Raw genomic sequence first — 26,252 nt, 5'->3', positions numbered from 1 at the left:
CTCGCTCTGCCTCTACCCACCCCATCTTATACACGCCCCTCTACTGCCTCTCCCCTCAACCTGTTCCTCCCTCTACCCGTCTCTCGCCCTCTAATCACCCCTCCCCTACTTGCCCTGCCCCTCCCCTTTTGCCTCCTCCCTATCCACCCCTCCTTCTACTCATCCCTCCCTCTAACTGCCCCTCGCACCACCATAACTTCCCCTGCCCATTACTCCTCACCTTCACCCTCTGCCCACCCCTGCTTACCCACCCACTCAGGCCCAGCGCGCTGCCAATCAGCCTTTGCGGACAGCCACCATCTCTCTCTTCACGTGCAGGGCCAAACCAGCCGTCCCTGGGGTCCGCACAGGTGCAAGCGCTGAAGGCCGTGGCGACCGGGAGAAGTGCGCTTGCGCTGTGGAAGGGCCGTCCGGTGCCAGTCACGCAGGGCTCGCACAGCCCGGGGGCAGTGCGCAGCCTGCCATGCCCGTCGCGCCGACAGGAAATCACAGGCGCTCGCCAATCCACCGCACCGCTCGACAGGTGGGAGAATTGACTGGTTGTGCGGGGAGCCTTCCAAGTGGCTTGCCAGCTGATGACATCGACAGTCTTCTCGTGTTACAATTTCTCGTGTTACAATGGGGAAGGATGCGCAATGAAGGGGGAGGATGGTGGGGGTGACATTACCAAAAAACAGCATCGGCTCTCACTGCAGGGCGGGCCACCTCTAATACATTTTTGAAATGATCTTGTGGGCCAAATATAATTATATTTGGCCCGCGGGCCAGAGTTGGACATGTGTGGTTTAAGGAATCAGATCTTGAGTTTTTATAAGATCTGGGAACCGTATATGGATTTTGTTAATAATAGTCCATCCACATCCTCCACGTCACCTGCTCCTCTCAGTTCTCAGTTAATAATTAAATATTAATAGTTAGAGAATAAAATAACTATGGTAATAATAGCAAATGTATAGATTTAGATGTTTATCTTTCTTTTCTTTGGGGGTAGGAGGGAGTGGGTGGGAAGAAAACAAATTTTTTTGTCTCATTTTGTATTATGTTGTAAAAACATTATCTTTATTGAGTTAATGTTTGTACTGTGATGTAATATTTGGGAATGTTTTCGGGAGATAAATTGGTAAAATTAGAGTAGGTTACATACATACACACACATTGAAACACTGAAATACTGAAGAATTCATATTAAATTACTTTACATAAATTATGGAGAATGCTATGCACATTTCACAAGTAGGTGCTAATTGATGTAATGTCATGAAATAAATAGACCATTGTCTTGAAGGAGTGGGGGGGGGTGGTCTGTGTTGAACATTTTTAAAAGACTTCTGGCCTTTCTGCAAAGTGCTTACTCCTGGGTTCTTGTTGACCTAAAAACAACAGATGGGAGCAGAAGACTGACTCCTATTGTTTGCTGGAGAAGGAGGGGGTTTTGCAAGTGAGAGTGAGAGAGATAAGGACATGTGGCTTGGAGTTGGAATCTGAGATAGAGAGAGAGAGAGAGAGAGAGAGTCACAGCTGAAGCAAGTAGGAGAAGCTGGTTGGAACTGAAACAGAAAATCCAGAGTGGTGGATGGCTGGAAGTGCAATCTGTCTGATGTTTCTCTTGGAATAAGAGGAACAGAAAGGAACATTGTGGTAGCCTGAAAGAAAGAGGTTATCATCTGGAGAACCCTGATGGGGCAAGTTTCATCGAGGTGACTAATGGTGGTACCTCAGTTGTAGAAATCCTGGAACAACAAATCTCTCTCTACCTACAAAGAACCTTCCTGAGCAGTAAACATTTACCTTTCAAGCTCCAAAGCCTGATGAATTTTATACCTGTTCAATTCTGTGCACAGTATAAGAATTGCCTGCAACCAGAAATTGGAAGAAGGAGAAGTAAGATTGAACTGTGTGTGAACCAAAGAACCTTTCTTGAATTTACACACATTTTACATATACATGTGCTTAGAATAAGAAGGGGGTTAAGTTGGGTTAGTTAAGTTAATAGAGATAAGTTAAAGCTTGATTCTGTTTTCATATTTAAAGATAATTAAAAACCATTTTTGTTTAAGTAACTATTTGTCTTGGCGAATGTCTATTGCTGCTGGGTTTTGGGGTCCTTTGGGCTCGTAACAGTATTGATGCAAATGAGAATAAAATTTTCACAAAAAATCATGCCTTGGCCCTGGCCACCCACAGGCAGGAGCCCCTGAAGCCTCCAATGATGCAGGTACTTATCGCGGTCCCAACCTCCCCCATACCAGTATCCAAGCCGACTCCCTTGCCACTTCCCACATCAACCTCAGCCTCAATAAAGCTGACACTGATGCTGGATCCCATGGGCTCAAACCCCTTCCACCGCCACTACCACTCTGTACCCTTCCCTATCCCCTCACATCTTTCCCTCCTCAACCCCCATTTCCACCTTTCTTCCCACCATACCCCCAGAACTCTTTATGTTTTTACTTCAATCACAGTGTCTGCAAACTTTCGTGTTTTACTCTTATGGCTTTTGTTACTCGGTAGGATGTGCATTTTGATGCACAGACTCTATTATTACTTTAATTTATTGTGTTTTCATTCTTTAATCATTTAGAGATCATTTGGACTTCTGTGGTACTTTGGATTCTACTGTGAATTTCAGCTCCTCAAAAGTTGTATCCATGTAATAGTCAACCCCATAAATTTAACATTAAAAAATGGCCTCGAAAATTCGACTTTTACACAGGTATATACAGTATATTTCAAGATCTCATAAGTACCTCAAAACCAATAAAGTATATTTGAAACATTGTCGTGTAAGGAAACAAACTAATTAACTTGGGTACAGAAGGCTCCAATAAAGAAAACAGGTCTTTTTAACTATTTTTGTTTGAGGTTTAAACATTGAACATCAGAGAACAGAAAGGAAGTTGTTTCAATAGCTCATTTGAATGATGGCACTTACATGATATGGGAATCTCTAAGTATGACACTGAATTGTCAGCCTCAAAAACACGATGAAATCCCTGGAATGGAGCTGGAATCTCCTTGAAGTCCCCTTGTTCTTATCTTACCTTTCAATGGAAACAACCTGCTTCAATTTTATCTATTCCTTTCATCATTTTATATGTCTCTAAAATCCCCACTCATCCTTCTCAAGTCCAAGTATAGTCTCAGGCTACTTAACCTCTCCTCATTTCCAACCCTCTCATTCCTGGAATCAGCCTGGTGAACCAAAACACAGCTTCTAAAGATAAGCAACGAGACCAGAATTGCACACAGTACTCTGGAACGATCAGGTTATCTTCCTTGCTAAGCCTGACACAAAGAAGCCAGAAAATGCATGAGGACAGGAGAGAGAGTGGGAGCAAGAGTGAGGAGACAGACAGTGAGAGATCAGGGGGACAGGCAAAGAGTGAGAAAGAGCTGTACCCAAAGACATTAGCTCCAAATGGGGAAAGTTATAGTACAGCAGGTCCTCACTTAACGTTGTTGATATGTCCTTGGAAAGTGCTGCTTTAGGTGAAATGGCATTAAAAGAAACCAATTTTATATCACAGCAAAGTACTGCATTTTAAAAATCCCATCAACATTATTCAAGGACTTTCTGTACATTTAGGAACAATAAATCCTGTTTTTGCTAGCAACATCCACATACTGAAAAAACAATGAGCCAAACGAAAACTTGGGTTGGAGAAGCTCATTGCTCATATGGACCTGTTTTTGGGTTCAATTTCTTTCAATTGGAATGATGTAATTCATGGCAAAGATGTGTTTTGTTTCATCAGTTTTGTCTTTTGCATTATTTGCTCTTCTAAGCCATTCAACTAAAAGTATGAGTCATGTCGATATCTATTTATAATACACTTAGTACCGAGTTTATACATTTGATGTAAAGCTGAAGCGCAATGAGATATGTTGAAATAAGCTTCTTTCATTGGCTGAAAACTATGACATAATTGCCGATAGCAAAATTACAATGCTCTGGTAAACATGAGCTGTGCTCTAACCACTCTTCCAATCTTTACTAGCAAATGCTATTCAGACATCCTATGTAGCATAACAATTAAAAGTGTGAGCAAAATGAAATCTCTGTGGTCAATCTCATTGAAAAAACAATTACATTAATGGCTGGCTCCGTTATGCCAGAGAATATTTTTAAAAATCAATTTAAATGGGATTGATTTACTTCTGTGACAGGTTTGAATATTGGTCCTGCAGCTGAAGAGCCTCCTCCAGGATTTTTCATGCATCCAGGTAATAATTCGGCTTTGCTGCTCCTCCCTCTTCAGCATCTATCCCATCTGTTCATAACCTTTTGTCTATTTCATTGTTACTTCTCTCTTGATCCTATAAAAAAAGCAATCCTCCATATTTAACATCTGACTGGAAACGATCTCCCTCCTCAGCTCACAATTGCTGGGTTGTCACCAACCCCTTCATTTCTTTTGTTCTTCCTGATCCTGAACATTTTGAAAACCTACACATTGCCAATCTAATCAAAAATCAAACACTGCAGCTGACAGAAATCTGCAGGCAAAACAGAGTATGGTGGAAATACTCAGCAGGTCGGATTAAATGTGTCAAAAGAGAGAAGCAGATCAACAACTTTACTTCAGAGCGAGAAGCAGAAATAAAAGCAAGTTTTAACAGCAGAGGAAGAGGCAGAGAGTAAAAACAAAGGAGAATATCGATGAGTGGTTGGAAGATAGAAAAAATTAAATGGGAGAAGGGGTGACAATGCAAGACAAATTTTGATTGTAATTAGAGAAGTAGATGGATCAAGAGTGACATAAATGGGAAGGTCAGCAATGATAATTAAAAGTGGTGAACTCATTGTTGCATTCAGAAGTATACAATGAGATGATTTAAAGTTGTTGGTGGAGATTTGTTGGAACAGTTTAGGAATATGCAGGCTGATATCAGGCTGAGAGGAGGATAAAGAATTAAAGTGTCTGGAAGCGTAGGGTATCACATGAGGAGTGAATGGAGATGTCACACAGATTGATCACTTAACATTTTGAGTAACATACAATCAACTGAAAATAATTTAAAAAAAACACAGCTCCCTTGTTCAGCACTCTGGATGGAGAGGGGGTGGGGGGGAAGAACAGTGATAAAAGTTTGGAATTGAGCTACAGTTGAACAAAGGATGTCATAGGGAAGAAAGAGGAGGAAGTGTCGTTGGTGATGCAGAGCAACCCAGATATCGGAGAGGAAACAGTCCCTTGAATGAAAGACAAGGCTGGGTAAGATATGCACAAGTGACAGAAGGTGCTGGAAATAACAGAGAATGATTGGTTGAACTTGAAAGATGGTGGTTTTAAAAGTAGGAACAGGGGAAACCTTGTTGTGGTTCAAGGGAGAGGGGATAGGTTGAGAAATATTGGGAATGAAGCAGACGCAGTTGATGCTCTTGTCAACTGTGCAGCAACTGTCCCTGAACCTGGTCATGGAGTGAAACCTTCAGCTGAAGTGAAAATAGAAACCTCACTACTTCTTCGTACTGCATGTCTTTTCTACGCAACCCCCACCCACCCCCTCCCCCAGCCTTATCAGTGTACTCTCAGCCAAGTAATTTGCTTGGACTTAATTAAAGTCAACATCCTGATGATTTAACAGGTGAACATTCTCTCCAGGTTATACTCTCAAATGTAAGAGAAGAATTTAAAATGGAAGAAGAATTGCCAGAGCAACAAATATACTCACACCCCAGCAATGGTAAAGGTAGCATTTTTCCATCTCGCCATCCAATGTCACAGCAACTTTTCTCACAAACTTTTTTTTTAACCTTTCCTGGATCCAACACACTAATGTCATCATGAAGAAAGCACATCAGCACCTTCTCTTCCTCAGGAGCTAGTGGAGGTTTGGTATGACGGAGGAGACTTTGGCAAACTTCCCTGGATATGTGGTGGAGAGTGCGCTGACTAGCTGTAAATCCCCGAAAAAGGTAGTGGACACAGCCTAATAATCACAGCCAAAACTCACTCCACCTTTGAGGAAATCTACATGGAATGCTGCCGTCAGAGAACAGCAATCATCAAGGACCCACACAACCTAGCACATGCTCTGTTCTCACTGCTGCCATCAAGAAAGAGGTAAAGGTGCCAAAAGACACATACCACCAGTTACTACCCCTCCACCATCAGTCATCTAAACAATCAGTGATTCATTTAAGGGCTTGTACTTTGCAGCCCTGGGAAGATGGCACCATCGGGGGTTTCTTCCTCAGTCAAACCTCCCACACGGCGCATGCCCCATGCAGCGTGGAGACATCATCATGCACGTGGTGACTGAACCAATGCTGCCCTTAAAAGGGCATGCGCCAGATTCAAATAAAACAGTCGTTAATGACCCTCAACGTGGTGACTGTGCTTCTTACACTGCTCACCACACCACAGTAGTGACCCTGACGAGCCCAGACATTTTTCTGGACTCAAGTAACATGGATTCAGCAGAGGTTAATGCTGTCTCCATTAAGCTTCTTCCCTTTTGGACCTACAGCCTGAGGACATGGTTGGGGCAAGCAGAAGCACAATTCCAGCTTCGCAACATCTCCACAGACGCCACGATGTTTTACCACGTCGTGAGCACGCTGGACCAAGACACGGTAGAGAGGGTGGACTACCTCATCCACCACCCCTTGGCCGTGGGCAAGTATACCGCCCTCAAGGATCTGCTGCTTGGAACTTTCGGGTTAACTCCCCAGCAATGGGCTTCCTGGATGGGCTTGGGGACCGTAGTCCCTTGGCGCTGATGGACGAGATGCTGGACCTGGTGGAATGCCACAAGACGTGTTTTCTCTTTTGCCAGATATTCCTGGACAGATGTCAGAGGATATCCAACTGCACCTTACGGATGAGGATTTCTCAGACCCGCGAAAAGCAGCAGCCCACGCAGATGCCCTCTGGTGAACGAAGAGGGAGAATAATGAAGCATCCCTCATCCAGGTAACATGACCGGGGCCCAGCCACCTGCAGGCCGCCCCCAAGACCAAGCCGGAGGAGAGCCAGTCGACCTGGTGTTTCTACCACCAGCGCTGGGGAGCGCAAACCCGTAAGTGCCGGCAACCCTGTGGGTTTCAGGGAAATGGCCAGGCCAGCCGCCGTTCATGGCTGCCATGGCTGGCCACTTGGCCTTAGAGACTCGCACCCGATCTCGTGGTCCAACCGTACGGGTGGCCAACGGCTCTACCATCAGGACCTTCAGGACCTACGGCACCCGCAGGGCACAGATCCAGATCGGGAGGGAAAAATTCCACTGGAGGTTCGTCCTGACCTCGGTGGACACCATGCTGTTGGGGGCCAACTTTCTGAGGGTTCACGGTCTCCTGGTCAACATGAAGAGCAAAAGGCTGGTCAACGCCCAAATCTTCCACTCCACCCGACTGGACACAGAAGCCTGCAGGCCTGAAATCGCTGCCGTAGCCGCCACCAGGGAAGAGTTCGATGAGATCCTCCACGAATTCCCTCCCATCTTAGAGCCACAGTTCAATGCCGGTCTTCCCCAGCAGAGGGTCTTCCATCACATCACATCACCACACATGCTAGACCAAGATGGCTGCTGTCTGAGAAGCTCCAGCAAGCAAAGGAGGAGTTCTCCAGGCTCTAGGAACTGGGAATCGTCTAGTGCCCAGACAGCGCCTGGGCATCACTGCTTCATATGGTCCCGAAATCATCCAGGGGCTGGTATCCCTGCGGGGACCACATACAGGAATTCTCCACCAACCTGCACGGTGCATGGGTTTTCTCCAAAGTGGACCTCATGCGAGGATTCCATCAGATCCCGGTGCATCTAAACAACATGGGTAAGTTGGCCATCTTCACCCTCTTCTGCCTCTTCGAGTTCCTCCACATGCCCTTCGGTCTAAAAAATGTGGCCCAAACATTCCAGCGCCTCATGGATGTGGTGGGAAGGATTTGGACTTTGTGTTCATCTACTTGGACGATATACTGATTGCCAGTCGCATCTGTGAGGAGCACAAAGCCCACCTCTGCACCCTTTTTGCCCGGCTGGCGGATTTCGGCCTCACGGTCAATGTGGCCAAATGCCAGTTCGACAGAGAGTCCCTCCAGTTCTTGGGGCACACTATTTCAGCAAATGGGACTGCCCCAGTGCCGGAGAAAGTGGCGGCCATCCAACACTTCCCCAAACCCTCAACCCTAAAAGGCCTGCAGGAGTTCGTGGGGATAGTGAACTTTTACCATCGGTTTATCCCTTTGGCGCCCATTGTTCGTGCTCATGGCCACCAAAGAAAAAACCCTGGCCTGGCCAGAAGAGGAGGACAATACATTTGTGGCAACAAAGGAGGCTCTGGCCAGTGCAACACGACCTGATGCGCACATGGCACTCTCCGTGGATGCCTCAGGTACCGCGGTGGGGGGGGGGGGGTGGGAAGGGTGGTCCTGGAACAGTGGCTCAATGGACAATGGCGCTCGCTGGCCTTTCTCAGCAAACAGCTGCACCCACCGGAGCTCAAATACAGAATCTTCGACCGGGAGCTCTTGGCACTGTACTTGACCATCTGCCATTTTCACTACTTTCTGGAGGGCAGGCCATTCACAGTTTTCACAGATCAGAAGCCCTTCACCTAGGCACAAGCAATGGCCAAAGACCTGTGGTCTGCCAGACAACAGCACCAACTCTTGTATGTGTCGGAGTTGACTAGCGACATCCGGCACAGGGCCAGCAAGGACAATGTGGTGGCGGACTCACTCTCACGCCCAGCCATCAACACTCTCGCCCCCGGCCTGGACTATGCTCAGCTGGCTCAGGTCCAGAGAAACTATGCGGAGACACAAGCCCTCCGAACCGCCATCACAAGCCTCGAACTCAAATACGTCCAAGTGCCCAACAGCCCGGACACACTGCTCTGCGACATTTCAACAGGTACGCCACATCCGGTAATCCCGCCGCACTGGAAAGCAAGAGTCTTCAGCATGATCCACGACCTCACCCACCCGGCGGTGAAGACAACTGCATGGATGGTCGTGGAAGGGTTCGTATGGCATGGACTAAAGAAAGAATTGGCGGAGCTGGCCAGGAACTACACCAGGTGCCAGAACTCCAAAGTCCACCGACACACGCAGGTCCCCATCTAACGCTTTGACTCAGCGGCTCGCAGGCTCCAGCACATCCACGTCACTGTCGTCGGACCCTTGCCGGTATCCAGGGATGCGTGTTACCTTCTCACGGTGGTGGACCATTGCACAAGATGTCCCGAGGTTATCCCAATCAAGGAGGCCTCTGCAGAAACATGCACCAGGGCTCTGGTCAGCCAGTGGATCACCCGATTCAGAGCCCCAGCACACATCACCAGCGACAGGGGCGTACAGTTCACGTCCACCCTGTGGACACAGTTGTCAAAACTCCTGGGGGTCAAGCTCCACCACACCATGCCATACCACCCACAGTTCAATGGGCTGGTGAAGGCATCGCTCATGTCCAGACTCGCCGGCCCCGACTGGGCGGACGAACTACCCTGGGTCCTCCTGGGGATTAGGACGGCACCCAAGGAGGACTTGCAAGCCTCGTCGGCGGAGATGGTATACAGCACACCGCTCTCTCTGTCTGGTGAGTTCTTTGGCCCTGAACCCAACACTGCAACCACAGACACAAACTTACTGGTGGACCCCCGCAGGAGATTAGCCTCCTTGGCTCCTCCACCTCCATCCCGCCACGCCACCCGGCCAGTCCACCTCCCCAAGGAGCTCGACTCTGCCCAATTCATTTTCATGCAGAGGGGACCACAGGGGGCACCTCTGCAGTGCCCATATGAGGGGCCGTACAAGGTCTTGCACCGGTCCGGTGGAACCTTCACCTTGGACATTGGGAGAAGGGAGGAACTGTTTACGGTGGACTGCCTGCAGGCGGCCCATCTGATCTTATCACAGCCGGTGCAGACGGCCAGGCCCAAGCGAAGGGGCCACCTGCCCAAGCGGCAGGCGCGTAGCCAGTTCTGGGGGGGGGGGGGTTGTGTGGTGGCACACTCGCTCAGGGCGAACTGGCCCCACTTGTAATGCCACATGGATGGCAGCCCTGGGAAGATGGCGCCATCGGGGGTTTCTTCCTCAGTTAAACCTCCCACACGGCGCATGCCCCAGGCAGCATGGTGACATCATCACGCACGTGATGACTGAACCAGCGCTGCCCTTAAAAGGGCATGCGCCAGATTCAAATAAAACAGTCGTTAACGACCCTCAATGTAATGGCTGTGCTTCTTACACTCCTCACAACGTCTCAACTGAATATTTTTTTCTGTATTGTACAGTTTGTTAGATTTCTCTTTTTTTATGGGTATATTTTCTTGAGTACAGTTTTTTGCAGTAGCGATAAGTAGAATATTTGCCTAATCCACAGGAAAAAGAATTGCAAGGTTGTATGTGATGTCTTGAATGTACTTGACCTGAACCTTGACTTTGGATAGGTTAAATGGGGCACAGAGGTGCAAATGGAGAGTGATGTGGGAAAATGTGAACTTGTCAATTTTGGCAAGAGGATGATACACAGTAGATAACTTGAGAGGCTGAGACTGAGTCACTGATCTACAGGCTTTTATTCACAATGGACAAGGACCTCATCATGTGCTGTGACCCGGACTTTCTGGAGAAAGGTCAGGGTGATGGAAGATTTTTACAAGGTCAAAAGAGGAATGGGCCACAGGTACAGTCACAAGGCGGGGAGAGTCAAGTAATAAGCTCCGCTCACATATACTCCTTGTTTTTTTGTTAATTGTCTGGCGGGGTGACATGAGGCACAAAATTTCACAGGTTAAGCTGGTCTGGCGGCTTAATCTTGCATACTGACCCTACTGAGCCCCAGTTGTAGGGTTGTAGCCGGGGCTGCTGTTTCATCTCAGACCTCCAGAGCTGTGTCGACCTGCTGGGGACATAACAGCTCGGCCAGAGTGACTGGGGCAGTGGGGGGAGGGGGGCAGGGAAGGGTGCTGTGGTAATGTATTGCATGACTGCGGAATGAGGGTGTGTTGCCTGGTATGTATAGTGCCCTCATGTGCACGAGTTCCCAGATGGACACAGCTTCTTCAAGCCCATCCGGGTAGGCTATATATGATTATTGGGGGTTCGTGTGAAGGAGCTGAACCCTTTCGACCAGCGGGTTGGTTTTAGGGACCTTCGTGTGTTTTCGTAGCAGGACCAGCCCTGGAGGTGTCAGCCAGGTGTTGTCCCTGATGCAGACTTCCTGGGGAAGAAGAAAATTATTTTGTGAAGGGTAGTGTTAATAGCAGTATATAGCAGAGATTGAGTGGTGTGGAGCACCTCCGGAAGGATCTCATGCCAGTGAGAGACAGACAGTACCAAGTTCTAATATTTTAAAATTTCAAAATGTGTCAATTTCAAGGAAATATGAGCAATGATTATTTTCAATTACTATCTTATTAATTCAATAAACCAAACTTTGTAGATGAAGCTTTAAGTAGTTTTAATTTGTTGATAAAATAAACCTTTTGCATAACTTCACATTGAGATTTTCATAATGATGAATAAACAAAGTATACTATATAATGATATAATGATATTCAACTTTAAACAGATATAAAAACCATAAAATGAAATAAGATAATATAAGATGAATTAAGATGAAATTAAGATGAATGCAAAGTATCTTGAGCTTACATCTCCTTCATAATTCTTCAAAGAATGAACTGTAAATTCTTGATCCGCTCAGAGATTATGACATATGATGTCATAGTCACTATGGTAACACTACAAACAATACTTTTTTCTTAAAGGGATAGGCACAGAATTAACTAAGAATCGAAAATACAAGGTTTTAACTTTTACATTCCACCCCCTAATTATTATAATAGACATTAATGACTAATATATAATTACCATTACAGATACAAAAGTAAATATGCTAAGTATAAGATTAGAAATCAAAACTTTCTACTTCTTGTAAAAGACAGGTTTTAGTAATAGGTCAATTTAATAGCCAGTCTTTGTTTAATCCGCACATGCTGAAAGAATTCCTTTTTTGTCCAGGACCGTATCCATGATTTTTCTCAACAACCAAGAATTTCTTGGTGCAGAATCATCCATGATAATTACCATGTCTCTGCAAACAAAATTGCATTTAGCTTTAGACAATTTTAGTCTTTTTTGTAATAATGAAAGATATTCTTTAATCTATCTTTTCAAAAATAAATCCTCAATAAACTGCACTTATCTCCAACTGTGTCTTGCATAAATATCTTCTTTCTGAAATTGACCCAGAGGCATTAAAGTTTTAGATTAAGAAGTAAGAGATGATTCAGTGTACGTGCCTCGATGTCATTTGAATTAACTGAAATTTTTGTTATTGGACAACTATTTCAAATACCTTCAATCTCACATAATACTGTCTAAAGATTGTCATCATTCAGTATAGGACTATTCAAAATGGAATTAAGAATTTCCTTGATTGATCTAATAATTCTTTCCCACACACGTCCATGATGTGATCCTGTGGTTGGGTTAAATATTCAACTAATTTCTTTCTGAAGTAATGCATCATGAATTTGATGTTGATTCCAATTTTGAATGTCTTTTCGTAACTCTTGTTGAGCTCCTGTAAAGTTAGATCCATTATCAGAACATAATTCCTTGACTTGATCACATCTAGCGATAAAATGCCGAAAAACATTGATAAAAGAGTCTGTATCAAGTGATGACACTACTTCAATATGAATTGCTCTCGTGGTCAAACAAGTAAAAATAGCTCCGTATCATTTTTCAACACTTCTTCCTCACTTTACTTGTAAAGGACCAAAATAATCAACTCCCACATATGTGAATTGGGTTCATCAGGTGAAACTCTGTATTGTGGCAAATCCACCATTTGTTGTTGTCCAGGTTTAGCATTCGAAACCTTCTCGATCTTATTAATTCAGTTAGTCACAAAGATATGAAACCTTATGGTTTTGTTGTTAAAGTATTTAACAACTGATGTACTATCAGTCCAAAACAAAGAATCTGCTAACTCCATCTATAATTCTCTTCTTAATACAGTGTCCATTTTGCTCACTATAGTAGCGGCAGTCAATTCCATTCAAGGCATGGTGACTGGCTTTAATGGAGTCACTCTGGCATTTCCCATTACAAATCCACAATGTACTCGCTCTTGGTTATTTCACAGTACTAAATAACCGACAGGACCAAAATCACCTTCACTTGTGTCAGCGAAATGGTGTAACTGAGCAAATGTGGCAATTCCAAAGTCTGTAGGTTTAAAATATCTGTCAACTTCAAAACTTTCTAACATTTTAAGATTCTCAATCGAATTCATCCAATCTTGTGCGATGGAATCTAGTATAGTTTCATCCCATCCAAATTTTCTTTTGCAAAATTTTCTTGGCTATTAATACTATTGGTGTCAATATTCCAAAAGGAACATGTAGCGAATTTATGATTGAAAGAATACCTCCTCTTGTCAAAGGTCATTCTTTCAAAACAATTTTGACTTTGATAACATCAGATTGAACACACCATTACACCCCTAGAATTCTTTCGACAAGTAGAATGTCACAATCCAAGTCAATATGTTTTCTCTCCTTTGCTCTTTCTTCCTCAGGAATAACAGCCAACATATCTCGACTATTGAAGTAGTGTCATCACTTGATACTAATCCATCACTAATCCATTTCATAAGGAAGAAACCTCCTTTTAACTCATGATAAAGATCTATTACATCTTTTTCTGAAACCTCTGAAGAAAGACAATCATCAACATAGAAATTATTTCTAATGATGCTCATAGATTGAGAATTAAATTACTCTTCATTATCTTCAGCACATTTCGAGAGCAAAATTTGCACAATTTGGTTAAAGTTGCTCCAAATAAATGAACTGTCATTCTGTATTCAATCATATCTTTTCTGTAATTGCCATTAGACCACTATAACAATCATAGAAAATCACAATCTTCCGATGGTACTTTCACTTGATGAAACATCGCTTCAATATCCGCAGCAGTTACAATAGACTCTTTACAAAATCTTATCAGAATGCCTTTTAAGGTGTACTGGTTAAGTCTGGACCTTGTAAAAGTTGAGAATTCAATGAAACTCCTTGAAATGATGCTCCACAATCAAATACTACACGTAGCTAAATACCATTTTCAACCATCTTTACATTCCCAAATATCTTCTGATACCTTTTCTACATAACCCTTGGTTATCATGTCCACCATAACATTGATATAGTCCAAATGAAAGGAAGAATTTCTCTTGAATTTTCTCTTCACATTCAGCATACACTGTTATGCAATTATTTTATTATTTGGCATCCAAATTTCTCTTTTTTTCAAAGGTAACGCTATACAGTAATGACCATCAACATGTTTAACAGAATTTGAAACTAACTCCAGAAACTGTTTATCCTCCTTTGAAAGTTCTTGAATATCTTTAAGACATTCAGGGAAATCAATTTTAAACTGTTGTTCCTGTAGATCAGGGGTGTCAAACTCAAATTCACGGAGGGCCAAAATTAAAAAAATTGGACTAAGTCGAGGGCCGAACTAAATATTTATTGAAAATTTTCAACAACATCTGCATGTTTTCTCTTCTTTCAACATATGTAATGTTAAACTTTAGGATATAATTTTAGGAGGATAATGTTACAGGTCAGGAGTAGGTAGCTCAAGTTTACCCTTTGCTTGACCTGAGGGAAACATATTTGGTCCCTGTGGAGATGTAGTCAGCATTCACAGGCTGTGTCTATTTTGGCCTGCATCAGGACTCAGCATTTCCTACTCACTCCTCAGGCTCTAGGCCTCTATTCACCCTTGACCCACCATCCCTCTACCTGACCAGTCCTTTACCCAACCTCTACTCACCCCTCACTCCACTCGCTCTGCCTCTACCCACCCCATCCTATACACGCCCCTCTACTGCCTCTCCCCTCAACCTGTTCCTCCCTCTACCCGTCTCTCACCCTCTAATCACCCCTCCCTTACTCGCCCTGCCCCTCCCCTTTTACCTCTTCCCTATCCACCCCTCCTTCTACTCATCCCTCCCTCTAACTGCCCCTCGCACCACCATAACTTCCCCTGCCCATTACTCCTCACCTACACCCTCTGCCCACCCCTGCTTACCCACCCACTCAGGCCCAGCGTGCTGCCGATCAGCCTTTGCGGACAGCCACCATCTCTCTCTTCACGTGCAGGGCCAAACCAGCCGTCCCTGGGGTCTGCACGGGTGCAAGCGCTGAAGGCCGTGGCGACCGGGAGAAGTGCACTCGCGCTGTGGAAGGGCCGTCCGGTGCCAGTCGCGCGGGGCTCACGCTGCCCGGGGGCCGTGCGCAGCCTGCCATGCCCGTCGCGCCGACTGGAAATCACAGGCGCTCGCCCATCCGCCACACCGCTCGACAGGTGGGAGAAGTGACTGGTTGTGCGGGGATCCTTCCAACTGGCTTGCCGGCTGATGACATCGACAGACTTCTCGTGTTACAATTTCTCATGTTACAATGGGGAAGGATGTGCAATGAAGGGGGAGGATGGTGGGGGTGACATTACCAAAAAACAGCATCGGCTCTCGCTGCAGGGTGGGCCACCTCTAATACATTTTTGAAATGATCTTGCGGGCCAGAGTTTGACATGTGTGCTGTAGATCATTAAGTTTGACAACTGAATTCTGTTGACATTTACATTCGACAACTCCTGATCATTATTAATTTTTCCTCCTAATGGTCCATTAATTGTCCATCCAAGCAATGTTTTCACAGCATAAGGTCCGTCTTTTGACTCCTTATTACTTTTAGAGATTCGAGAGCTTTTGGAACATCTAATCCAATTAACATCTCAATTTCAGCATCAATCTTGGGTAAGCCAACGTCTTTTAGATGATCCCACTGTTTGATATCATCCTGATAGGGAATATTTTCCTTATTCATAGGCATAGTCTTCTGAGTACATACACCTGGAAGAGAGCAAAATTCATTGCTATTCAATCCAGCAATCTGTAAACCTGAAACTATATTAGTTTCAATGTTCCTTTCATCATTCAATGTCTTCAACAAGATTTGTGATTTTTTAGTCATGAACATTAAATTTATTCATTAATTCAACAGATCAAAATGATACGGTACTTCCTGGATCAAGAAATGTGCAAGTCTTCAGTATGAAGTTTCCTTCTTTAGCTTAACCTGCACTGGAGCTCTTGAGAGATCTCTGTCACTGGCCCAAGTGAGACTGTTTGTCTGAACCGAAGCTGAAGCATTCTCTTTGACTGTGTCTTTAGTCTTGGATTCAGATTGTTTGACTTCTTTCTCAACTTTACTTTGTTGAGTATGCAGTAATTGGAGATCTTTTAAACTGCATATATCACAACTGAATCACTTATTACAAATTTTGCTGATGAGTCCTTTACACAAGCAACCAAAACATATTTCATTCTTTTTTAAAAAGGTTAATTTCTCGTCATATGACTTTTTCTCCAATTGTTAACATTTTTCTAAAGCATGCAATGCAATGCAAACAGCTTTTCTGAACAGTCTGATCTTTTTCCTTTGTTTCCTTGTTCTTTCTTGTGCTTGTATCTGACACAGCAGTAACAAAGGTACTTCCCTTTGGTTTCTGTGGAGACAATGATTTAGACTTCTTTACATCTTCAGGAACTATTGAAGTATCCTTAATATTTCCAAATGTTGGTACAGTGTTAACATACACATGCCATTCCAAGAGTTGTACAGCATCCTCAAAAGTGGTGTCCCTTCCGGAAAGCATCTTAAGCTCTGCAGCTTTGTTTCTCCATAATTCCCTCAGCTTATAAGGTGACAATAATTGACAAATTAGCAAGCAAATTCAGCTCTTGCAGATGTACACTAATTCCCATTGTGTTACAACATCCTCTCAGAAAGAGTGCATATGCTTGTAAAGCCTTCGTGTCCTCTGATTTTATTGCTGACCAAGAAAGATTCTTGTCTATATGGGCCCTTGTTCATGGCCATAATGATGATGCAATAATTATTTTGCCCTTTTAAAACCTTGTTCTGGATCCATATATTGGCAACTTTTGACTAATTCCTTCACCTGTCCTCCAATATACTGTTCCAGGTAATACAGACGATCTTTAACATCTTTAGTATTACTTTCAATGTTCAAAGGTTTTCATGAACGTCAGATATTGTAATGGATCGCCATTAAAAACTAGAATTTCTTTCTTTGGTAAACCATATTGTGGTGGTACATCACTGGCCTACTGCAGGGGGAAACCTCTGTGCCTGCAAGAGTGTAAGGGGGACAGGACAACACCTGGTCGGCTGTCAATCAGTTGACCTGAACGGATCAAGCCCCACCCAGTCGTGTGTCAATCACCCTCTGGGATATAAGCCTGCGCCGTCCTCCGAAGTCTCACTCAGAATTACTGGAGCAACAGCCAGCCTGGCTCTGTGGAAGTCTTTGTTGATTAAAGTCTGTTGTACAGTCCTTACCTTGTGTGTGTCTGGTTCTGTCTAACAGCGCACCACACATATGAACCTTGTTGCTGTGCTAACATAGCAGAAATTTCATTTTGTTTTGCTATGAGTGATAATATAGTGTCTTGTCCACCATGGCTTGTGACTGGTTGTCTTGTGAATGGAGCATAAGGAACTTGAACTGGTGCCATAGGAATAGAACCTATGTAGAACTATGTAGAACATAGTAACTGATGGCATTGATGGGGATCCTTGGTATTTAAGTGACGGCATTGGTGGAGATCCTTAACTTGTTTCTGGTTCCTCAGCAACACAAATAGGCATCAACTGTTGAGTCTGATCAACTCACATGGTTGAACCTTTTTGAAATGCTCTCCTTTCGGGAAGATTCATAAATTGTGCACTTGGAAGGGATTGAATGTCGCTAGCCCTTTCCACAGGGTTGGTCATGGGCATTTGCCCACTATCATTTCCACCCGTGGCTCCTTGCTGGAGTATACTCGATTCTTGTGACTGCGGTACCTATTGATATGCTGGAATGCTAGGTGCTGCCCTTTGGGTGATAGATCTTGCAGAAGCCTGAGCTGAGCTAATGCTTTTACTTTGGCCATCTTCATAGTATATTGTTCCTCAAGGTCTAGTTCTTTCTTTTCTCTCTTCAATAAACTTTTTTGTTCTTCTTCCTGGAATTGTTGTTTCTTGATTTCAGCTTCTTGCCTTAGTTGCTGATTCTTCATTTCAGCTTATTTATCTTCTAGAGCATGTCTTTTCTCCATCCACTCACACTGTGAGTGGATGCACCTTAGCGTGCATAGCTGATATGCTTGGAGCACACGAAGCTGTACTTGCTCTAGATGCCTTTGAAGACTTTGGCAAACACTTGTTAAAATTAATCTGACATGAGGACGACCTGCAGCAGCCTATTTGTGCCTGGCCCCTCACACAGCAATGTGGTAACAACCAAAACATGTGTTTTTAATAATGTCACACAATAAACCAGGAAAATGCCACCAAAACAGCTCATTTAATGCCCATCTGAGAGTACAGAGTGGGCCTTGTTAATTCAACAGAAGTGCCAGGTGCCAGTCGAGCAGTTAAACGAGGCAGACTGCAGATGCTGGGGCAGAGTGCAATACGCAGAAGTGCTGGAGAAACCAGGCCCAAAGCGTAGGTTACCCCCTTCCTTCTGATGGATGCTGCAGTATCTGCCAAGTTTCTCCAGCACTGTTGTGTGCAGCCAGTCTAGAAGTTGTGTTCGAGCCTCCAAGATGTGATCTGAACTCTGACCGACTGACATGAAAGCGAGAAAACTGCCTGCTGACCTTCGAAGGAGAGTCATGCAACTTCAATCTCTCAAGTTTTTATTCTTGAGGTATGAATGAGATAGAATTTTCTGGGCAGTTTCACACTTCAGAAGCAAGGTTGAACCAACCAGATACATTTGTCCATTAGCTTCCCCTAAAACATTCTTGTTAGAACAAGTAATATGATGGTCTCAGCAGGGAAAGCCAGCAGAAGTCAAATATGGTGCAATTACAACCCTAGTCCACAGGCTATGCACAAATCTAACAATCCCATACAACCAGCTATACTTAGAGGCAAAGAAAAGGTAAGTGCATCTAGCAAATTCCAAATGAAAAATACATTCCCCTAAATGCTAGCGGTACCCAATTATTTTATGTATTGCATAATTTATTAGTGTGAACCGTATAATTACAATGCCTGAGGCTAAAACTTTACACATCCTACAAAGTCTGTAGATGCATTTTAATAGAGCATACCCACAGTGAATAGTATAATTGCAGAAGTCACTGGAGATGGATGGCTTCGAAGCTCCTGGTGTGGGGTAGGCTGGTTATACATCACCATGTCAAATCAGGCTTTTATGCCTCCTGTGATTATGAGGGTGATGCAATATTTATATAGAATTTAGACCTCAACTCGCCAACATTACATAAGCAAATACCTCAACTTCATCAACTGTTGCTTGCATTTTATCATCCTGCCTTCCTCATTCTCGATGCCACAATCAACTTTCTTTTCAACTGCACCACCCCACCCCATTCCACACCAAGGTATAACAAGCCCACCCCTTGGCATCATTTCAACAGATTAACCAAAAAAGTCATTTTTGTATTAATTACTGACTTATAAATAATGAAATGTTGCTGATTGCATGAGGTTGAAGTCGTAGTCCAAACAAAACCACTTGTACTGTATCGCTCTGTCACTAGCAGCCAGGTCTTTTGGTTCCATGGGCTCCAAGTTCCAAAATCGTTCCACTCAACCTCCCTACCTCTCCTCTAAATGATCCTCTTTGGTCACTCCATATTCAAATCAACAACATACATTTGCACATTTGATTCAATGAAAATTTTCCTTTCACAAGTTTCCGTGGAGCATCTCGGGCTACTTAATTGATGGGTACTTTTTCAATGCAAGCCTTTGTCACTTTAAATGTCTCAGGACTCATCAGTAGACAAACAGTGCCTTGGGAACTTCGTGCAAGTTTGACTGAACACTTTACTGAGATATCCAACTCTTTTCAGTCCCTTTAAAGCTTTCCCAGTGAATCAGATTTTAGAGAAGATTATATTTTAGCACGATTCGGCTCTGGAGACACAAATTCTAAAGATCATTCGAAATAATGAGGAACTTCCACTGGGGCAACTAAAAAGGCCACAAGACTATTTTTAGAACCAAGACACTCAATATTTATTACTTACTATTCTTTTTTATTTCCAAAATCTTAAATTTATTTTCTATTCCTTAAAATATGGATTTTCTATGTAATAGCAACAAAGGGATCCCAGCCAGATCAAATTTATACATCTTCTTGAACTTTTAAGAATTGTGCTTTCATTTTGATTGGCATAATAATAGTTATTTTCCATTCTTTTGAACAATGTGTAAGAAGTTGGGGTTGGAGAGAGAAGTATTATTCTTTGGAAAGCTTCATACTGGGAGAATGCTGCCCGTTGTATGAAAGATACTGGCTAACACCAACACCAGCAGGGAAGCATTCTGCACCATCTGTTTGCCTCCCACTTCTAGTTCATCTCCTTACCCATCTGCACCAGACCTCAAATCTGATCATTGACTTCTGAGAAGAAGCATTCGAGGAATCAAGGTCACATTCTGGGAGGTACTATTTATATCTCAAGGCTCTTCTCGCTCGCATGTAAACTGAATGAGCATCTCCCAATCAGCACCACCTCTAACATCTACCCCGAGGGAAAAGATTAATGATTTTGTTAATTTACGTAGATCCTTCCGTGCTTGTGAAATAGAATATCAATATAAAACCTGTGGGCAACCTCCTGTTGGAATGCCCACTCATGTCACAAAGCCTGTTGTATGGCCAAGCTGTTTTAAAATTGTGCTGTGAGCACATTAAAAAGTGCAAATTAAATACTCTGCTAAGAGAAACTAACTATAAACATTGCTCTGCGCGTCCAGATGCAAGGTGTCATAAATATCTCCACTTTGAGGCATCCCAAAGGTAACATTGCAAACATTAAAAAAATGCTAAATTCACTATTGTTTCCAGAATATTTGAATGATAAACTTGATTTTCAAGAGGTATCATCCATAAAGCACAATATCATCAAATAAAGATTCTTATGGAAAATTAAATATTTGATTGTTGCTGTTTCCACTTTCCCTTATTTCGAAGGACTGATCAATACAATGCTATTTGCTCTCGCAGCAAAGTGACAGTATTTCTCCTGACCTAGGGAAATGTTATTCCTTTGAATCTAACAATTTTCAAGGATCATGTTTCCCCCAATCCAATACTTGTTGCTGTGGAGAGAGAGACCAAGAGGAGCCCAGGAGTCAAGTCCAAGACCTATTTTTAATTGTAGTTATGGAGAATAATAAAAAAAGTCTAAACACACACAAATAACCAAAACAGAAGCTAAAATAACACTAATAAACGTGTAACTAGTTCTTTTTACAAACTTTTATATTTAATTATTCATGTAAGCAGAATACATTACACATATGTAATACTGTATTTTTCGGGCAAGGTAGTTTGCAGTAATTATGACTGAGTATGCCATTAAAGTCTCACTTAGACCACATGTAATGGAAGGTTAGATTTTTTTAGATAATTTATGGTGGGAGTGCTTAATAAAAAGCATGAAGCACGGATTGTTCAAGTGATTGCGGATTGATTGTTATGGGGAAGGTTCAAAACGCCTTGGACTGCAAAGATCTCCTGGATTGTTGACAGAAACAATGGGATTTTATGGTCAGTTGCAATCAGGTTCAGACTAATGGTGATGACCTCACTGGTTTCACTGTCATTATTATTGTAAAATCCAGACCACTGACAGTGTAACCTTGTTACAGTCATCTCAAATGATGCAAGCTCCACAAACTGGCAGCCAAAATCTGGCTGTAGATTGGACATTTATAAGGAATGAAGTTGTACTATGAGCATTTAAAAGACTGTTCAGAGTGTATTATTTCCTTATGACATACAAGGAGACTATTCAACCCATCAAGTCCATGTTGGTGCTCAAAGCAATCTCATCAATTCCATTTTCTCACATATCTTTCCTATTCTCTTCAATGTACCCTTCAACCCTCTCCCTGACCTACCTAAACAATAGGGGTAACTTACAATCACCACAACCTCCCAACTGAGACATCTTTGCAAGGAAACCAGAGCACTCAAAGGAAATCTACACCACATTTGTAATTTTCATTGTTTTCTTAGGAGGATTAACTAAGAATCAACAAGAATCCAAATTGGCACTGAATCCCATTTATTAAGAACAGTTCATTGTTAACAACATAACATTCTCATTTGGTAATGGGGATTTATGCTGGCCTGTGATCATCCAAAGTCCTTGTAGGTTCAAAATTGCACAAGACATCAGAGGTTGTTATCTGCGTTCAAATTTAAGGCTGACCAGAACATTTCAATCAGAAGCGCCCATAGCATGAAGTGTAATAAAAGATCAAGAGGTATCACTGGATCCAAAATTCATGGTACTTTGAAACCAATATGCAAGGCTCAAAAACCCTTTATGCTGTATTTAAGCTTTTTTAAAAAAGTAATTATTTGTGAAAGCAAATTGCTTCAAACATTTAATAAACTGATGCAGGCTTCCAAAAAATGTGGACATGGCTGCTTTTATCAAAATATTTTCACCCATTTTTCTGGCAAGTGCTGTATCCCAGTGCTTCCAAATTCTTCATGGTTGAAACATTTTTTGAACTACGCAAGTGCATGCCTCGATTTTAATGGCTTTTCTTAAAATATTCATTCTACTGAGAAGTATAAAGATCTGTGGTTGAATGAAGCTTTAAAAAGATAAACCCCAGCATAGTCAGGTTTAATGTCAGGAGGTTTGAGTTTACAAAGACACAAACATTTTTTCACTTGGACCAAGACTGTAAGTAAACTAGAATTGATACTCTTACAAATCCATTACAATAGGGAGCCACAAATTACATTTATTTTTTTCCACTCAAAGCATGTAGACATCAATGCAAGGCCCGTATTTAATGTCCACCTTAATAATCCCTCATATATCCTGATTAACCCATTTATTTCTGCCTTTGTATGACCTACTTCTCCTTTCTCTCATCCGAAAGAGCTGTCAGTTTAATGGCTCAAAATGTAACCGCAATTCTTATCCTCGCTGCCTGAATTTATATTGAAATAATAGCACAAGGTAATAATGCTGCATTATAATTAATTTTAATCCAATCTTCTTTTCTTTCTAAAAAATAATTTCAACTCTACTTATTATGCTGGCTAGTGGAACAAAGATTTATATCCATTTGACAACTTGTTTACAGCAGTTTGATAAATATCAGGTCAGCCCACTTGTGGGATACAAGTCATACATCATTATTCTTTAAAATTTATTTCCTAATCACCTTGGTATTCAATAAGTTTGCAGTATAGGTTTACTATAGCAGCAGATCTGCAATGAATCCTGTCGAGAACCATAATTTTTATCTTATCTTTCATTATATCAACTCACTCAATTGCGATGTCCACTTGATATATTAAAATATGCTGAACCGACTGGAATATTATGACCAGCTTTGCTACAAATGAAATAAATACAAGTACAACTAAATATGAAAAGATTAAAATTTGAACTCCTTCACGTAGCAATGCATTTTATTTCTCTGAAACAATTTTATAGTCATTGCACAACACATTTACTCATGGCTATGAGCAAAAAGCAAATTTAAGTTAATGCCCTTCATCACTCATTCAACTGATTTAACATTATAAACAGTTTTAACAAATCCAAACAGGTTTAATAATAGGACTCATCTAAAGGGCCTTGTTTGTTCTGCATTTTTCACCTGAGATAACGATATACTGTACAATAAAACCCCTGGTATCTGGAATTCAAGTAACCAGTAGCCTCAAGTAACCAACAAAAAAAATTAAAGAAAATTAAAATAATTAAGAATAAAATAATAGGTAAAAATAGGCAAGCTTAAAATTGTAAAATTAAATGTTCTTTGAGGTAACACATAAACCTTTGGGGAAGATGGGAGCAAATATTCAGCCAGTGGAGAGCTTGGGTTGTGCTTTGCTTGTGGCAGCTGTTTAAACAAAGTTTGAATAAAGTTCTGTTTGAATAAAATGGTGTCGTCCAGGATGATGAGTTGGTTGATGCCGCTCGCCATTGGGGAGACTCTCTTAAAGTTTCTCCTTAGCCCTAGCCACCTTCAGGTAGAATAGCTGGGAGAATATGGCTCCGGAGTCAGTTGCAGGTGTGTGCGAAGCGACATTCAGGTGGCGGCGCTGATCTGGCACCTGAAAGGTCCACAGCGGGAACAGGCACCACGAAGCAAACACCGGCTCCTGTTGAATGTGGCTGTAGTCCCGCCCGCTTTCAGGTGCCTAGAGGGAGTGCTTGGAAGTGGAGAATACACCTACCCGAGGAGGGTTGGGTAAGTACTCCTCAGGTCAGGGTTCTCCACTTTCAGGTGGCCTCCCAATAGCAGCATTCGGGTATTTTAGGCGGCTTTACATTGGGGTATTCTGGCCACCTGAAAGTGGCTCCTGCTTAGTAAGCGTTGCCCCATCTCGAGGTTTTATATGTAAACGTGGCAGGGGATTAATTATCTACAATGTTATTGTTTGTCCTTTGGGTGACTCATGGAGGGGAAGGAATCTATAGATGCAGCAATGATTAAATGTTTTCAAAGAATGTGATTGAAAATAAAGTAAAATGCTTTAAGGTTTATATATTCATGCAAGTGAAATTTGTTCAGTGAAAGTATAGTCTAGTATTTTTGACTTTTAAACTGTTTATTCTTTATACAGGGTTATTAGTTAGGCAATGTAAGAGTGAATCTGTTCCCCATCCCTCTGTCTTCTTTCCTCCAGCTTCCCCCTTCCCTATCCATTCACAGAGCCATTTCCCTTTCCCTTGTTTGCTGGTGCTCCTTCAAATACACTTATCTGGCATCTACCAATCCCTATAGGTGCCAGATACCGGAGGTTTTCCTGTACTTAGATGTCACATTACCTTTCACTGTCCTTTCAAATCAAGATCTTTTCCGAGCTGGCAGCCCAAACTACAGAGATATCTTGAAAGGGAGGAGGTATTGACTAAAATTAAGTTAAAGGCCATGGTGATAGTGAAAGGTTACGTCCACTGGAGTGTACACAATTGTTCAATTTATTGTTCGAGTAAATCTGCTTCGACTTCGCAGCACATAGTCTCAGCAGTGACCCACCAACTGATTTTGAACAGGGTTTGGGTTGGGGTGGTGGTGGAAAATGATATTCTTATCCATTTATCAAATATTGATTAACCTTTGATGAAGTAAAAATGTGCTAGCTTACATTACTTCTGGTATTTTTAAATCTGAGGTTCCAGTCTTAAATAAAACACACATATTTGCACATAACCCAGTACTAACTGTCGCATGGTCAGCTGGTCATTGACTAGACTGGCTCCCCTACCAGGCTTGCCTGGTGAGGAGGGTGGCTAGACATGTTGCAGGTTGAAAAACAAGACCTGTCAGAGGGCAGATGAACCCTCTTGCAAGGTCAATGACCATTTAGCAAACATGTGCCATGAAGCACAAAAAGGGCATCCCTTGCATCATTGCTTGGTCAGGTCATTCACTGAAACAGAACTTCCCCCAGTCATCTTGGACCTCACCATGCCACTGCATCTGGGAGGGGATGTCAAGAGGGTGGGTCTGGACCCTACTCACCTAAAATCCATTCACACACACGCTGTTCCTTTCTGACATATCAAACCCCACAAATTGACAAGGGAATCTTCATCATCCTTGGCATGGATAACCAGAATGAAGATATGTAACAAAAGAGAACCAAAACCAACGTTTTGGGCTTAAGCCCTTCATTGCAGCATGAATAAAATGGTAGGGGAGAGGGGCAGTGGGATGAGTACAGTCCAACAGGCAGGAGGTAATACCTGTGGATAAAGGAGGGAAGGAGCACCAGCAAACAAGGGAATGAATAGGGAAGGGGGAAGTTGGAGGAAAGAAGACAGAGGGATGGGGAAGAGAGAGAGAACGGGAAGTAGGCTATCAGTAACCAGAAAAGTCCACGTTAATGCCATCCAATTGGAGGTGCCCAGATGGAAAATTAGCTGTTGCTCCTCCAGTTTGCAGGTAGTCTTGGTATGACAGTACAGGAGGCCATGGACAGGCATGTCAGCATGGACACAGACACAGAATTGAAAGAGTTGGGTATTGGGAGATCCTTGTCACTGATGCGGACAGAGAGAAGGTGCTCAATAAAGCAATGTCCCAGTCTGCGTCCAGTCTCTCTGATGAAGAGAGGGCCAGAATTGAAGCACCAGATACAGTAGGTAACTCCGGTGGATGCACATGAAGTGTTGCTTCA

The 26,252-nt window shown here is 42.8% G+C and overlaps 1 protein-coding gene across 6 annotated transcripts in view; it reads right to left on the bottom strand.

Moving 5' to 3' along the window:
* ttc28 (tetratricopeptide repeat domain 28) overlaps positions 1-26,252 on the bottom strand; it is a 1,007,267-nt gene that overhangs the window by 83,465 nt on the left and 897,550 nt on the right. The window contains exon 24 of one of the 6 annotated variants that reach the window (XR_011356156.1): positions 11,523-12,045. The exons of the other annotated variants lie outside the window; for them this stretch is intronic. The gene's annotated coding sequence lies outside the window, so the exon portion shown is untranslated. Of the gene's footprint in view, positions 1-11,522; positions 12,046-26,252 lie in introns of those variants that run through there. 6 annotated transcript variants of the gene reach the window in all.

Source organism: Narcine bancroftii, chromosome 4 (genome assembly GCF_036971445.1).
Source record: "Narcine bancroftii isolate sNarBan1 chromosome 4, sNarBan1.hap1, whole genome shotgun sequence".
NCBI lineage: Eukaryota > Metazoa > Chordata > Chondrichthyes > Torpediniformes > Narcinidae > Narcine > Narcine bancroftii.
Note: the sequence above shows the minus strand (reverse complement) of the source record. Positions and strands in the feature narration are given on the sequence as shown.